A 14,853-nucleotide genomic window follows, 5' to 3' on the forward strand; every position below is an offset into this window, starting at 1 on the left:
ACAAAAATACCCCAAGCACCCTGATTCAGGGTCTGCAACGGGAGGGGAAAAAAACAGGTTTTTTGGGAAAAAAACCTTCAATTTGGGGCTCCTGGGAAAGCCAAACCTGCCTGGATTGGTGCAGCTGGAGAGCAGAAAACCCACCATTTTCATGCACAAAACCAAAAATCACCAATTTTGATGTTGTGGAGAAGTGCTGAAAAAAAACAAAATGGAGTATTTTGGAAAAGCAAAAACCCCAATTTTTGTATTACAGAAAAGCAAATAAAAACCCCAGACCAAATTTGGGGAAAATCTGGGGTGAGACGGTGGCTGTTTGAGGGGCATTGCTGGGGGTTCTTTGGTGTGGATTATCCGGTGAGGGTCAGTTCTCCAGAGTGGATCATCTGTTGGGGTTGTCCCAGGTGAGTGATCTGCTGCGGGTTATCCCGGGTGGACTCCCTGGTGCGGGTTATCCCCACCCGTGTCCCCCCACGTGCGTTTCTACCCACATGCAGACCCCGCTGCCGTGTCTGCCCCGGGTTCCCCCTCCCCGCGTGAGGGTTTTTTCCCCCACAAAAGGTGGGTGTGTGGTGGTTTTTTCTTTTATTAAACTATTTGTATCTCAACCCACGAGTTTTCTCACTTTCCCCTTCCCGTTCTCTCCCCGTCCCGCTGGTGGGGGGTGTGAGTGAGCAGTTGTGTGGTGCTCAGTGTCCAGCTGGGCTCAAACCACGACATGAGGTTAGTTGCCAGCCCTGCCCGGCTGATGCTTTAGGCTCTCCTTGTTATTGCCACCATCCCGATGGGCTGTCCTCGTTCTTCACTGCTGCTTTCTAGTGCCTGTTGCTCCATAAGCAGCAGTGCTCACGCTGTGCCCGCAGACCCGTCTGCCGACCTCTGGGACGTAACTCTGCCAAAGAGAAAGAGCGAAACGGCCCCGTCACGATCTGCAGCCGTTCTGCCTCTGAAGGGACCCGCCGGCCCTTCCCCTACCCCTTCCTCTGCCCAGCTGGGCTGGGAAAGTACGGTTGTTGCAGAAGCTGCTACACACCCTGGGGTTCCTTCTTAGGCTGTCGGCTTTGCCCTGTGTCTGGGCTGCTGAGGCCATCGTCTGCGTGTGGGACACAGGCAGCCTGGAGAGCTTTAGCCCAAATCCTTCCTCTCCCCTTTGGCCAGCAGCGGTTCTGCCGCTGCTACAGGCAGCCGCTTTCTCGGGGGCGAGGGGCCGGGATGGCAACAGGCCGCTGCCCGCTCCAGTCAGAGTTCTCTGGGCACCCGGCGCAGGGCAAGTGGAGGGACGTTCTGCGCTGCCAATGGCTCTTCCCGAGGGAGCTGTGCTCTGGTTTTAGCAGAAAAAGGTGTCCGTCCCAAGCAGCCGTGTATGGCTGTGCACAGCTATTTGGCCAGTGTCTTGCTTGTTCGAGTAAAAGCATATTTCTTGCCTTACAGTCCTGCTGACGGGTCAGAGGTTCGAGTTACAAAAGCCTTTTGCCATCAAAGCAAGATGACCGCTAGATTTCCACCAGCACTGTATGTCAGCTGTGTTGCTAGCTGAAAATGGCTGGCAGGCCAGGAGATAGCTAGAGGGGGTCTCAATTAAAGAAAGTGAGGGTTGAAGTGCGTGTTTTAAGGAGGTGAATCAGGCAGCCGAAGGCACTGAGCTGCTCGCCTGACCCAGTGGCAGAACAGCCCCTCCAGCCCACCAAGTATTGCGTGTTGCAGGCAGCAAAGTGCTCGCTGGCGGGAGCGGCAAGGAGCGCAGGGCTCTGCGGCTGCCCGGAGCAAAGACGGACCCTCCGGGGCTCTGCGGTCCCTGCTGAGGACATCTCCCAGCCCAGCGGGCCTCTCTGCTTTCCCTGCCGCCCGGCTCGCTGCGCGCTGGAGGGCAGGCTGGGGAGGAACTTCGTGCGGCGTCTCCTCTCGAAGGGACAGGCCCTGCCCAGGGAGCCTCGTGTGGATGCCGGGGGAGGAGAGCGGAGCACCGGTAGCCCAGAGGTGAGGAAAGATGCAAACAGCCCAGCAGAGCCCGCGGGTCCCCAGCGTGTCATCGCTGCTGTGCAGCTCCGCCGCTGGCCCCGGCTCTGCTCGGCCGTGCTGTTTGCTGTGAGCGCGGCCGCCCCCCTGGCACAAAGCAGCTTTCCGTCTGTGCCCTGCTGCCTTCAGCACCCGCTGTGCTGCCGCCGGGGTGAAAACTCTCTGCAGTGTCAGCTGCCGCGCTGCCGGCGCTGCCGGGGCCGGGGAACGCGAGCCCTGTCCGCCCGGGGCTGCTGCGGGGGCTGCTGCGGGCGTCATTTCTGCTGCCGGGCAACGCTCCGAGGGGCGGGATGGGGCGATGGCGCCGCCCGGCGGGCAAATGTCGGTACTGCAGCGCGGGGCCGGGCTGGCGGGGCGGCGCGGCTGTTTGCCGCGTTCTGTGCTGCCACCCTGTGGTTAAAGCCGGGTACTGCAGCCCGGGTACTGCGCCCGCGCACGGCCGTGCCCGGGGTCATGCTCGGGAAGTGCCGCCCCCCCCCGCCGTGCGCACTGTCGGCGGGTGCTCGGGGCGCAAAGCCGGGGGCGATCCACGGCAATAACGGTCAGTGCCGCTGCCTCCTGCCCTCTTCCAGAGGCCGCGCTGGTCCGTCCTGCCCTGGGGATGCCGCTGGCTGCGCCCGCCTCGGGCTGGCGTGGGATGTCTGTGCCCGGCCCTGCGCTGCTCACGGCGCGGGGGCGCAAAGGGACAGGCGGAGCCTTCCCGGCTGTGGGCAGCGGCCAGGAGCTGCCGCGGCTGGAGCTGGAGAGGCCAGAGGAAGGGAAAGAAGGAGAAAATCAAGGCCATCTGGGCAGCACCCGCCTGCCAGTGCAGGAGGAGAGAGCCTGCCTCTCTGGGTGAGGAAGGAGCCCTCTCCCCAGCCCGCAGCGGGCCAGGCCGCCAGCGGGCACCCAGGGTCTGCGTGCGTCACCCCAAGCGCGGTACGGCCGCGTAGTGCGCGAGCGAGCGAGGCTGCGTGTGTCGGAGCCGGGTCTTGTGAGAGCTGAGAGACACCCGCGTATTCTTTTAGGGGGAGGACAGCCAGGCGACTGGAGCTGCAGAAGACGAAGGGAGGAGAGAAGGAGAAAGAAGGGTCTGAAGTGGCCGGTGTGATAAGAGACATATAGTATTTGTTGATCAGATAAAGGGTGAGGTGATAAGAGACATATGGTATTTGTCAATCAGATAAAGGGTGGGAGCCTGGGTATGTGCATGTCTGTCTGATGTGATTTACGATTGCGATAAGAGGCAAATAGCATTTGTTGGTCAGATAGTTTACAAAGGGTGAAGGCCTGAGTGTGTGCATGTCTGTCTGATGTGATTTACGCCAAGTCTGCAATTAGCGATATCCTGTAAAGTAGGCATAGAGATGAGCTATGCCATATAAGGGAAAAACCCGAGAGGGTCAGCAGAAGATAACGCAGAGGAAGACTACGACACCCCCCCCCCCCCCCCCCCCAGCAACAAAAGGCGCAGCCGCAGATGAAATCAAAAAGGCCACGTCAGCCCAGAACCTGAAGATTATAAAAAGAGACTGCCAAAGAGGAGGGGCGCGCGCCGTTGGTGGAGCAGTGACTCCCCGGCCACCCAGCACTGCTTTACTTGCTCAACCGCTTGCTGAATTAATAAATTTTATAAGTCACTTGATTTGGCTTCTGAAAGTTATTTTCCCCAATTTATAACAGCCGGTTTCCCTGGCAGTGCTGAGACCGACGACTGTGGTGAGTCCTGGGACCACAGGGCCCTGTTGCCCCTTGTGTGCCTTTGGCCCTCCCCTGTTGCCCTCTCTATCCCACACTGATGTGATCTTTTTTGCTTCCCTTTACTTCTGCTCTCCTCTCTCTTCTACTGTCCTGCTCCCTCTCCCTCTTTCTCTCTCCTAGCTCTACTTTTTTCTTTTTCTCTCTATGCTATTGTCCTGCTCCCCTCCTTCCTTTTTTTCATCCTCGGTCTCTCTCCTGTAACCTAGTGCTGTTTTTTTCCTTTTCCAGTTCTTTGTCCTGATTGGCATCAATCTCTTTTCTCCCACAACTTCTCTGGCCTGTTCCCACACGTTCTTTTCCTCTCTGTGCCTGCCAGTGCCACTATGTGTCCCTGACTGCCTATTGCCCTCCCCCCTTCTCCACCTCTCTCTATCCCTTTTTCTCTCTCACTGCTGCACACCCCCTCCTTGTTCTGTATCTCCCTGTCCCCGTCCTCCCCCCTGCTCACCTCACCCTCTCTCTATCCCTTTTTCTCTCTCACTGCTGCACACCCCCTCTTTGTTCTGTATCTCCCTGTCCGCGTCCTCCCCCCTGCTCACCTCACCCTCTCTCTATCCCTTTTTCTCTCTCACTGCTGCACACCCCCTCCTTGTTCTGTATCTCCCTGTCCCCGTCCTCCCCCCTGCTCACCTCACCCTCTCTCGGACCCTTTGTGCTGCTCCCTGTCTCAACTATAGATGGCTTCATCTCTCTGTCTTGTTCTCTGTTCCTGTCTTTTCTCACGTGCCACCTCTCTGTCCTTCTTTCTGTTGCTCTTGTTGGTTCTAGGCCAGCATCCTACTCCCTGTCTCTCTCCCTTCTGCAGTCATCTCCTGCTGTCTGGCTACCTGTCCCTCACCTCTCTTCTAGATGCCTCTGTCCTGCCTCCTCTCTTTCCTGATCCCTCTGGCCTGCTACCCATCACTGGTTTGGTGTTCTTTCTCCACCTCTCTGCCTCAGTCCTGTCCCTCTCCTTATCTCTCAGTTGCTGCTGTTTCTTTCTCCATCGCTGCCTCGCTTCTGTCCCTTTTCTCTTCTTCTCTCTGTCCTCCATCCTCTCCCAAACATTTTGCCTGTAGAGCTCCATACCACTGCCCGTCCCATTGTTTCTTGCTATATCCCCCTGCCCAGCTCAGTGTTCCGTTATTTCTTGTGTTGTGCTCCCTGGCTTTTTTCAAATCCTGCAGCCCAGCCATGGTTTTAATCTCTCCCTCTCCTGATCTGTGTGGGTTTTTCTCTCTCTTACTTCCTCAACCACTCCACCTTGTTCTCTACCTTTGTATCCCTCTCACTCCTCAGTCCATTTCTCTCTCAATCCATCTGTTCTGCTCCTCGCTTATCAGTTTCTCTCTCTTTCCTCTGTCCTACGCCTGCACGTAGTGTGTGATCGAGTGAGGTTCCGTGTCTAGCAGACCTCAACTCGTAAGAGCTGGGAGACACCTACGTATTCTCTGAAGTGGAGGACAGCCAGGCAACTGGAGCTACAGAAGAGGAAGGGAGAAGACAAAGAGAAGGAAGAGTCTGACCTGTCAAATTCTCCCGGCAGCACTGAGAGCTGCGGTAAGTCCCGAGTGCTTGGGGCCCTCTCATCTCTCTTGTGTGTCCTGGTCCCTCCCTGTCTTTCTCCTAGATTCTTTCTGATGCTGCTCAACTTTTTTTGCTCACCTGTATCTTCCTTCTCCATCTTGCTTGGAGCAGCTCCCTGTCCCCATCTTGTAGGTCCTCCCTCTCTCTGCCCTGTACCCTGCCACTATTGTTGCCTTTCTCGATCCCTCTCTGTCCAGCTCCCTGTCCCTATTGATTAATTCCTCCCTCTTCTTCCTGCACCTGCTGCTATTCCCTGCGATCTCCAGCTCTCTCTGTCCGACTCCCTGTCCCCAGTTTTTCATTCCTACCTCCACCCCTCATAGCCTGTCTGGCCTTTTTTCTCGGTGTCTTTCTCTCTGGCTGACTCTCTTCTGCTATTTTTTTATTTCCTCCCTATCCATCTTGTTGCCCATCGCTCTTTTGTCTTCTCTCCATGTCTCTCTGTCTGTCTTCCAGTCACTGTTCTTTAATTCCTCCCTCTTCCCTGTAGCTTGTTGCTGTTTTTTTTCCCATTCTCCCTCATGCTCTGTCTGGTGCCCTGTCCCTATTTATCAACTCTTCCCTATCTGCCTTGCAGTCTGTCTCTCTTCCCCATTTAATTTTTGCGTGTGTCTCTGGCTCCTTGTCCCTGGTTTTTGGATTCCTTCCTCTGTGCCCCATACCACGTGTGGTCTTTTCTTTTTTGTGGTCTGTTTCTGTCTGGTGCTCTGTTACTATTCAGTAATTCCTCTCTTGACGCCTTGTAGTCTGTTGCTTTTGTCCTTTCTCCATCTCACTGTCTCTGTTTCCCCTGTTTTAGAATTCCCCCCCTCTTCTTTCTGTATGCATTGGTATTAGTTTTTGTCTCCATGTCTCTTTTTTACTGTCTCTCTGTCCCTGTTTCCTAATTCTTCCTTCTCTGCCCTGTAACATGTAGCTCTGTGGTTTGATTTGTGTTCCTCCCCTGCCCTTTCCCTCCATTGTCTGCTGTCCTGACTCCCCATTGCTGTTGCTTTTTCCTCCCTCTGTGCACTGTTCTTTGTAGCTTTGTCTTTCACCATCTCTCCTGGTCTAGCTCCCTGCCCCTATTCTTTTTTCCTCCATGTCTGTTGTACTGCCCATCCCAGGTTTTTTTCTGCATCTCTGTCCTGCTCCTCATCCTTCTTTGTTGGTCTCTGTCCCGCTCTTTCTTCCTCTTTCTGCTGCCTCTTTTCTTCTCTCCCTGTTTCTTCTTTCTCCATATCTGTGTCAGGCTCCCTGTCCCCATCCTCTCACCACCCCATTCCTCACCTCTTGTTTTCTTGCTACCCCCATACTGGCCAGCCGGCTGCCCCTTTTTTCCTGACTTCTAGTGTCCTGCACCCTGCTCCTCATTTTTGGCAGTCTCCAGCTCTGCCCAGGAGCCGACTGACTGACTGGCTGTTCCCAGCTGGCCTGAGGAGTGTGGCTCTGGGAATAAGTGCCCAGGTGTGCCAGGGGCAGGGGGAGCATTAGGGGCCCTGAGCCCCGGAGCAGACTCGCTTCTGGGACTTGTTATGTGTGTGACTGAATAAACACTTGCTGTCTGCTGGCTGCCTTTTGTGCTTCCTTTTCCCCAGGTGAGGGGCTGTGAGGGAGCCCAGGGGAGGGGTGATGATGCACTGTGGGGGTGGGGGGATGGCCTCCAGGTGTGGACAATGAGGCTGATGGCAGTGGCCCCTCCCTGTAAAGGGGTTGCTCCAGGTGGAGGGGTGGGTGCTGCTGTTGAAAGCAGGGACGCCCTCGGAGGGGTCAGTGTAAACCAAGGGAGGAACAGAGCAGTTGCTGAGCGTTGCTGGGCTGTGGCTGCACCGAGGGAGAAGGTGAGTCGAGCTGTGCAATCGACTGGGAGCTCCTGGAGAAGGAGCTTGTGGGGAGGATGGTGGTGTCTGCAGGGTGGCAATGGGGTGCCACAGAGCAGCGGGGGGACACTGCTCGGTGTTGAAGCCAGTGGCGGGGACACCATGGGGCAGGCTGTCCAGGGCTGTGCCTGGTGGGGCTGCTGGGTGCGTTGGCGGGGGTTGGGGGGGGGTGAACAATGGTGTCCCTGCAGAGTCAGAAAGTATGGAAAGCTGCCTCTCACAACATAGCAGGAGCTGTAGTCCTGGTGTATGGGGTTTCTGGTCAGCCATGTGGTTCCCTGGGGCATGCTGGGATGTGCGGTCTTCCAGCACTTGGCTTGCAGGCGGCCATGCCGTGTTTGCCAGCGCGTGCCAGGAGCTGTAGGTTTTGCAGACTTGGCTGCCAGGCAGCTGCATCGCTCACGGGCACGCATAGCACGGCATAGTCCTTGCTACCACTACGGCCCCTGCAATGCAGCATGAGGGATAGTTTTGTAACTGCTTTCATGTGGTTTCCTGCGGGCTTCCAGCTGCTCCCCAAAAAGCTTTGTGCCCATACCTCGAGAGTGCGTGCGCAGTGGCGCACCGCCCGGCATCCGACGAGCAGTACTGCCGCTCGGCCGCTGCTCGTGTGGGGTGTGGCGCTCGCCTGTGCTCACTGCTGGTGTCTGGCAAACGCAACATGGACCTGCAGGTGGGTGATGCAGAGGTGCCCCCGTGCCCCACACTGCCACCCACCAGTAACATCAATGTGATGCTCCAATGCCTGTGGGGCGGTGCGGCCACGCTCGGTGCTGCCTCCTGGTAAGGAAATGCTGCCACCACCCCACGTGCACGCTGTCGGCGGGCGCTCGGTGCGCAAAGTGCAGGACTGCAGTGCCAGCACTGCACGGGTGCGCAGCACTGCCAGAGCCAGCTTTCCTGCTGCCGCAGTATGATGGCTTGGTGGGCGTGATTCCTGGTGGTGGGTGATGGTCGAGGCCACCGGTGAGGCCAGCAAGCCCCTTTGGCAGGTGTGGGGGCACCTCCTGCCTGCTGGCCACATGGCAGTGGTGGGACAGGAAGCTTCACACCGCCTGCTGTGTCATGCCTCCACTCTGCTGGAGGTGATCTGGGCCAGCGGAGCCCCAGAGAGTTACCTGAGAGCTGGTAGAAAGGAAGAGGGGAAGAAGATGGGTGTCCCCGCCAGGGGTTGGTGCTGGGTGCCTCCCCAGCTTGCCAGAGCTCCCCTTGAGCTGGTACTGGCCTCACCAGCACCGTGCAGCTGGCCCCAGCTCTTGCACCTCCCCTGAAGCCTGTCCCATAGCCCCAGGTCACCCCCAAGCCCTGTGCGGATGGCAGCAAGCTGGCCCTTGGTGCATCTGCAGAAGCCCCTGTGGAAGGAGGGCTCCGGCCAGGGGTGATCTATGGTAATAATGGTAGTCGCTTCATCTTTCCTTCTCCCAGAGGCCGCACTGAGGCTGTGCTTGCCTGTTCCTTCCCTGGGGATGCTGCTGACTGGACCCACCTCAGAACTGTGTGGGGTGTCTCTGCCTGGCCTTGTGCTCCTCTCAGCATAGAGGTGAAAAGGGACAGGCCCCTGGGATGTTTTCTGGATATGGACAGGAGCTGCCATGGCTGAAGCTGGAGAGGCCGGAGAAAGGGAATGAAGAAGAAAATCAAGGCCATCTGGGCAGCACCCGCCTCCCACTGCAGGAAGAGAGAACCTGCCTCTCTGGATGAGGAAGCAGCCCTCTTCATAGTCTGCAGCAAGCCAGACCGCCAACGTGCACCATAGGGTCTGTGTGCGTCACCCCAAGCGCGGTATGGCCGAATAGTGCGTGAGCGAGTGAGGCTGCATGAACAGGAAGCCGTGTCTCGTAAGAACTGAGAGACACCCATGTATTCTTTTAGGGGGAGGACAGCCAAGCAACTGGAGCTACAAAAGAGGAAGGGAGGAGAGGAGAAAGAAGGCTCTGAACTGGCAAATTTTCCTGGCAGCACTGAGAGCGACGGCTGGGGTGAGTCACAGACCCTCAGGGCCCTGTCGCCCCTCTTGTGCATTTTGGGCTCTCCCCTGGCCCCCTCTCTATCCCACACTGCTGTGATGTTTTTGCTTCCCTTTATCTCTGCTCTTTCTTCTCTCCTGCTCCCACTCCCTCTTGTTGTGTCTTCTTCTAGCTCTCCCTTTTTCTTTTTCTCTAGATGCCTTTGTTCCTCTCCCTCTCCTTCCTTTTTTTCATCCTCCACCTCTCTCCTGTAGCCTAGTGCTGGTTTTTTCCTTTTCCAGTTCTTGGTCCTGATCGGCATCGGTCTGTTTTTGCCCACAACTTCTCTGGCCTGTTCCCTGGCGTTCTTTTCCTCTCCGTGCCTGTCTGTGCCGCTCCATGTCTCTGAGTTGCTCTCTCTCCCTCCTCCCCTGGCATTCTGTATCCCTTTACCTTGGTCATTGATGCCCACCCCCCTTATTCTATATCTTGCTGTCCCTCTTTTCCTCCCTGTTTATCTCATCCTTTCTCTGACCCTTTGTGCTGCTCCCTATCTCAATTATTTATTCATCTCTCTGTCCTGTTCTCTGTCTCTGTTCTTTGTCGTACTCCACCTCTCTGTCATTCTCTGTTGCTCTTTGCTCTCTAATCCAGCATCCTGCTCTGTGTCCCTCTCTCTTCCGCAGTGGTCTCCTGCTCTCTGGCTCCCTGTCCCTCACCTGTCTTCTAGATCTCTGTCTCTTCTCTCTCTTCTTGATTCTCTAGTTTCCTATCTTGCACCGTCCTTTGTTCTTCTATCTCTCTGACTCTGTCCAGTCACTCTACCCATTTCTCTAATGTTTCTTTCTCCATCTCTGCCTCACCCCCTTTCTGCTTTGTCTTAGTTCCTCCATCCTCTCCCTAACCATTTGAATGTGTATCTCCATATCATGGCTTGTCCCATCACTATATCCCCCTGTCAAGCTCCCTGTCCCATTATTCCCCTCTGTCCTTCTCTCTGCCCCTTTTTCCTCATCCTGCAGCGTACCACAGTTTTCTTGTTGTCCCTCTCTTTGCCCTGATCTGTCTGTCTCTCTCTTACTCTATCAACCCTTCTGGCTGCTTCTCCATCTATTTCTCTCCTCTCCTCCCACCTTCCTTATTCCCCTCATTTAATTTCTCTCTCTTTCTGTCCTTTTTGCTCCCCACTTGTCACTTTCTCTCTATTTCCCTCTCTCTTGCTCCCTGACCCTGTTTTTCTTCCACCATGCCCCAGCAGGACTCCTCATCCCTTTTATAGTGATTTCTCCATCTCACTGTGCTTTGTTCTTTACTCCTATCCAGAACACGGTTCTGTTAGAAGTTAGGTAGCTTGCGTGGTCTTGCTAGAAAAGAAGCGTAACCCCGTAGCATTTCATTTTTTTCATAGGAAACTAAAGCACATCCTTTTGGATAATGATGTTGTTATTGCATTTAGCTGATTGGTTAGTACAGTTAGTATTGGTTATTTAGCTGATAGCTTAGTACAATATCTGTCTTTTTCTATCTATACCACCTCAGAAAAGCTAATTTTAATTCCCTACCCAGTCACATCGCTGATGCAATAGATGTAGCGAGAGAGCAGATATTGTCATTTCAAGTAAGGGTCGCTTTCTTCAAACAGCACTTTCCATTCAGTAAACTTAAGGCAGGTGAGAAAACTTGCTTCTGCTCCCCTGGCTGCTTTTGTGCCTTCTGGTGGTTCACCCCTCCCCTTTCCCAGGTGATTGTGGTCAGGGTGGTGGGTGGGGCCTGGGGTATATAAACCACAGCCTCTCCTCAGGGTGGTCATTTTGCTCTTGGGCCTCTCTGAGGTCAGTGCTCTAGCGGTCCTTGTGTAAATAGCAGCTTTTGAGCTGTCAAAGCTCTTTGGGCAGGTGTGTTTTGATAATCACAGAAATAGAGCTACCCAAGGTAAGAGTTTCAGGATCAGTCAAGGTTCAGCAGCATATATAAGAGGAGGTGCAGTGGCACGTAGTGGTTTATTTTCAGGTAAGTAATTTTGTATTAAGTGGTGGTGGGTGTGTGTGTGTGTGTTTAAGATGGCTTAATAGCATATGTGTTATATTTTCCTGGCTTTTCTAACTTTATTGAAGATGGGAGCTTGTTTTTTTCCCTAGTATTGCTGTACACATTGTAAGTTGTTGATATCATCTGTCTAAATAGGACCAAAGATGAGATAATGTAGCAAGGGTTAGAATCTTGTGTGCATTTGTATATGGAATTTTAGCATTTCTCAGAAAAGGGGCAGGGATGTAAGGTGCAGGGTCTTTCAGGGTAGAGGATGGCTCATTGCCTTTCCTAATTCCCTGCAGAGAACCATGTTGTTTTGAAGGTGCTGTGTAGGCAGCCTTTGGAATAGGATGAGCATTTGAAGTGAGCTGGGGTAGTAGAGAGGAGGAGCACGGCCCCAGTGTTTTCACACAAGCACAACTACGATGTTTTGTCCTTTGATGTCATAGGTGCCACAAGCGATGATCGCCGTAGTGTCCAACACCGAAACCGGTACGGAGCAGGTGAGCAGAAAGTCTGATGCTTTTGAGGAGGAGCATGTTGCAGAAGAGGGCTGTGTCAGCCAACACGGTGCTGACTCCTGGTGCTGTTTTTGTGCAGGTGATGAAGAGGAATTGTGGCAACTGAGGCATGGACTCCCGAAGAAATCCAGAGAGAAAGAGAGAGTTCATTGTTACAATGATACATGCTTATGCTCTCGGATGCTGTCGGTAAAGCTCTTACTTCATAGTTAACAAATCAGCAATTAGACAGCTATCAATCTTTTCTCCTATTAGCATAAGACCACTCTAACTCTAAAGGAGTGGGAGGCTGGAGAGAAGAAGAGGCCAGAAAAAATTGGAGGCCGAAAAGGGGTGGGAGGCCAAAAAGGTGTGGGAGGCTGGAGAGAAGTTGAGGGTAGAAAAAATTGGAGGACGAAAAGGGGTGGGAGGCCAAAAAGGGGAGGGAGGAAAAAAAGGGTGGGAGGCTGGAGAGAAGTAGAGGCCAGAAAAAATTAGAGGCCAAAATGAGTGGGAGGCCAAAAAGGGGTGGGAGGCCAGAGAGAAGTAGAGGCCAGAAAAATTGGAGTCCGAAAAGGGGTGGGAGGCCAAAAAGGTGTGGGAGGTTGGAGAGAAGTAGAGGCCAGAAAAAATTGGAGGCCAAAAAGGGGTGGGAGGCCAAAAAGGAGTGGGAGGCTGGAGAGAAGTAGAGGCCAGAAAAAATTGGAGGCCGAAAAGGGGTGGGAGGCCAAAAAGGTGTGGGAGGTTGGAGAGAAGTAGAGGCCAGAAAAAATTGGAGGCCAAAAAGGGGTGGGAGGCTGGAGAGAAGTAGAGGCCAGAAAAAATTGGAGGCCGAAAAGTGGTGGGAGGCTGGAGAGAATTTGAGGGTAGAAAACATTGGAGGCCGAAAAGGGGAGGGAGGCCAAAAAGGGGAGGGAGGCCAAAAAAGGGTGGGAGGCTGGAGAGAAGTAGAGGCCAGAAAAATTGGAGTCCGAAAAGGGGTGGGAGGCCAAAAAGGGGTGGGAGGCTGGAGAGAATTAGAGGCCAGAAAAAATTGGAGGCTGAAAAGGGGTGGGAGGCTGGAGAGAAGTAGAGGCCAGAAAAAATTGGAGGCCGAAAAGGGGTGGGAGGCCAAAAAGGTGTGGGAGGCTGGAGAGAAGTAGAGGCCAGAAAAAATTGGAGGCCGAAAAGCGGTGGGAGGGCAAAAAGGGGTGGGAGGAAAAAAAAGGGTGGGATGCTGCAGAGAAGTAGAGGCCAAAAGGGGTGGGAGGCTAGAGAAAAGTAGAGGCCAGAAAAAAATTGGAGGGCAAAAATGAGTGGGAGGCTTAAAAGGGGGGGGAGGCTGGAGAGACGTAGGGGCCAGAAAAAATTGGAGTCCGAAAAGGGGTGGGAGGTCAAAAAATGGTGGGAGGCTGGAGAGAAGTAGAGGCCAGAAAAAAATTGGAGGACAAAAATGAGTGGGAGGCTAAAAAGGGGGGGGGAGGCTGGAGAGACCTAGGGGCGACAAAAAATTGGAGTCCGAAAAGGGGTGGGAGGTCAAAAAATGGTGGGAGGCTGGAGAGAAGTAGAGGCCAGAAAAAAAAGAGGGCCGAAAAGGGGTGGGAGGCCAAAAAGTGGTCGGAGGCTGGAGAGTAGTAGAGGCCAGAAAAATTGGAGGCCAAAAAGGGGTGGGAGTCCATAAAGGGGTGGGAAGCCAAAAAGGGGTGGGAGGCTAGAGAGAAGTAGAGGCCAGAAAAAATTGGAGGCCAAAAAGGGGTGGTAAGCTAGGAGGAGGGAACGCTAGAAAAAATTGGAGGCCAAGAAGGGTTGGGGGGCCAAAAAGGGGTGGGAGGCCGAAAAAGCGTGGGTGGCTGGAGAGAAGTAGAGGCCAGGAAAAATTGGAGGTCGAAAAGGAGTGGGAGGCCAAAAAGGAGTGTGTGACCGGTGAATAGTAGAGGCCAGAAAAAAATCAGAAGTCGAAAGGGGGTGGGAAGGCAAAAAGGTGTGGGAGGCCAAAAAAGGGTGGGAGGCTGGAGAGAAGTAGTGCCAGAAAAAATTGGAGTCCGAAAAGGAGTGGGAGGCCGAAAAATGGTGGGAGGCTGGAGAGAAGTAGAGGCCAGGAAAAATTGGAGGTCGAAAAGGAGTGGGAGGCCAAAAAGGAGTGGGAGACTGGTGAATAGTAGAGGCCAGAAAAAAATCAGAAGCCAAAAAGGGGTGGGAGGCCAAAAAAGGGTGGTAGGCTGGGAGGAGGGGAGGCTAGAAAAAATTGGAGGCCAAGAAGGGGTGGGAGGCTAAAAGGGGTGGGAGGCCCAAAAAGTGTGGGAGGCTGGAGAGAAGTACAGGCCAGGAAAAATTGGAGGTCGAAAAGGAGTGGGAGGCCAAAAAGGGGTGTGAGGCAGGTGAGAAATAGAGGCCGAAAAAATTGGAGGTCAAAAAGGAGTGGGAGGCCAAAAAGGAGTGGGAGTCCCAAAAAGGGTGGGAGGCTGGAGAGAAGTAGTGCCAGAAAAAATTGGAGGCCGAAAAGGACTGGGAGGCCAAAAAGGAGTGGGAGACCGGTGAATAGTAGAGGCCAGAAAAAACCAGAAGTCCAAAAGGGGTGGGAGGGCAAAAAGGGGTGGGAGGCCAAAAAAGGGTGGGAGGCTGGAGAGAAGTAGATCTAGAAAAAATTGGAGTCCGAAAAGGTGTGGGAGGCCAAAAAGGAGTGTGAGACCGGTGAATAGTAGAGGCCAGAAAAAATTAGCAGCCCAAACTGGGTGGGAGGGCAAAAAGGTGTGGGAGGCCAAAAAAGGGTGGTAGGCTGGGAGGAGGGGAGGCTAGAAAAAATTGGAGGCCAAGAAGGGGTGGGAGGCCCAAAAAGCGTGGTAGGCTGGAGAGAAGTAGAGCCCAGGAAAAATTGGAGGTCGAAAAGGAGTGGGAGGCCAAAAAGGGGTGGGAGGCTGGTGAGAAATAGAGGCCGAAAAAATTGGAGGTCAAAAAGGAGTGGGAGGCCAAAAAGGAGTGGGAGACAAGTGAATAGGAGAGGCCAGAAAAAATCAGAAGTCGAAAAGGGGTGGGAGGGCAAAGAGGGGTGGGAGGCTGGAGAGAAGTAGAGCCAGAAAAAATTAGCAGCCAAAACGGGGTGGGAGGCCAAAAAGGTGTGGGAGGCCAAAAAAGGGTGGTAGGCTGGGAGGAGGGGAGGCTAGAAAAAATTGTAGGCGAAGAAGGGGTGGGAGGCCAAAACGGGGTGGGAGGCCCAAA

The sequence above is a fragment of the Strix uralensis genome, chromosome 16 (assembly GCF_047716275.1).
Source record: "Strix uralensis isolate ZFMK-TIS-50842 chromosome 16, bStrUra1, whole genome shotgun sequence".
Taxonomy (NCBI): Eukaryota; Metazoa; Chordata; class Aves; order Strigiformes; family Strigidae; genus Strix; species Strix uralensis.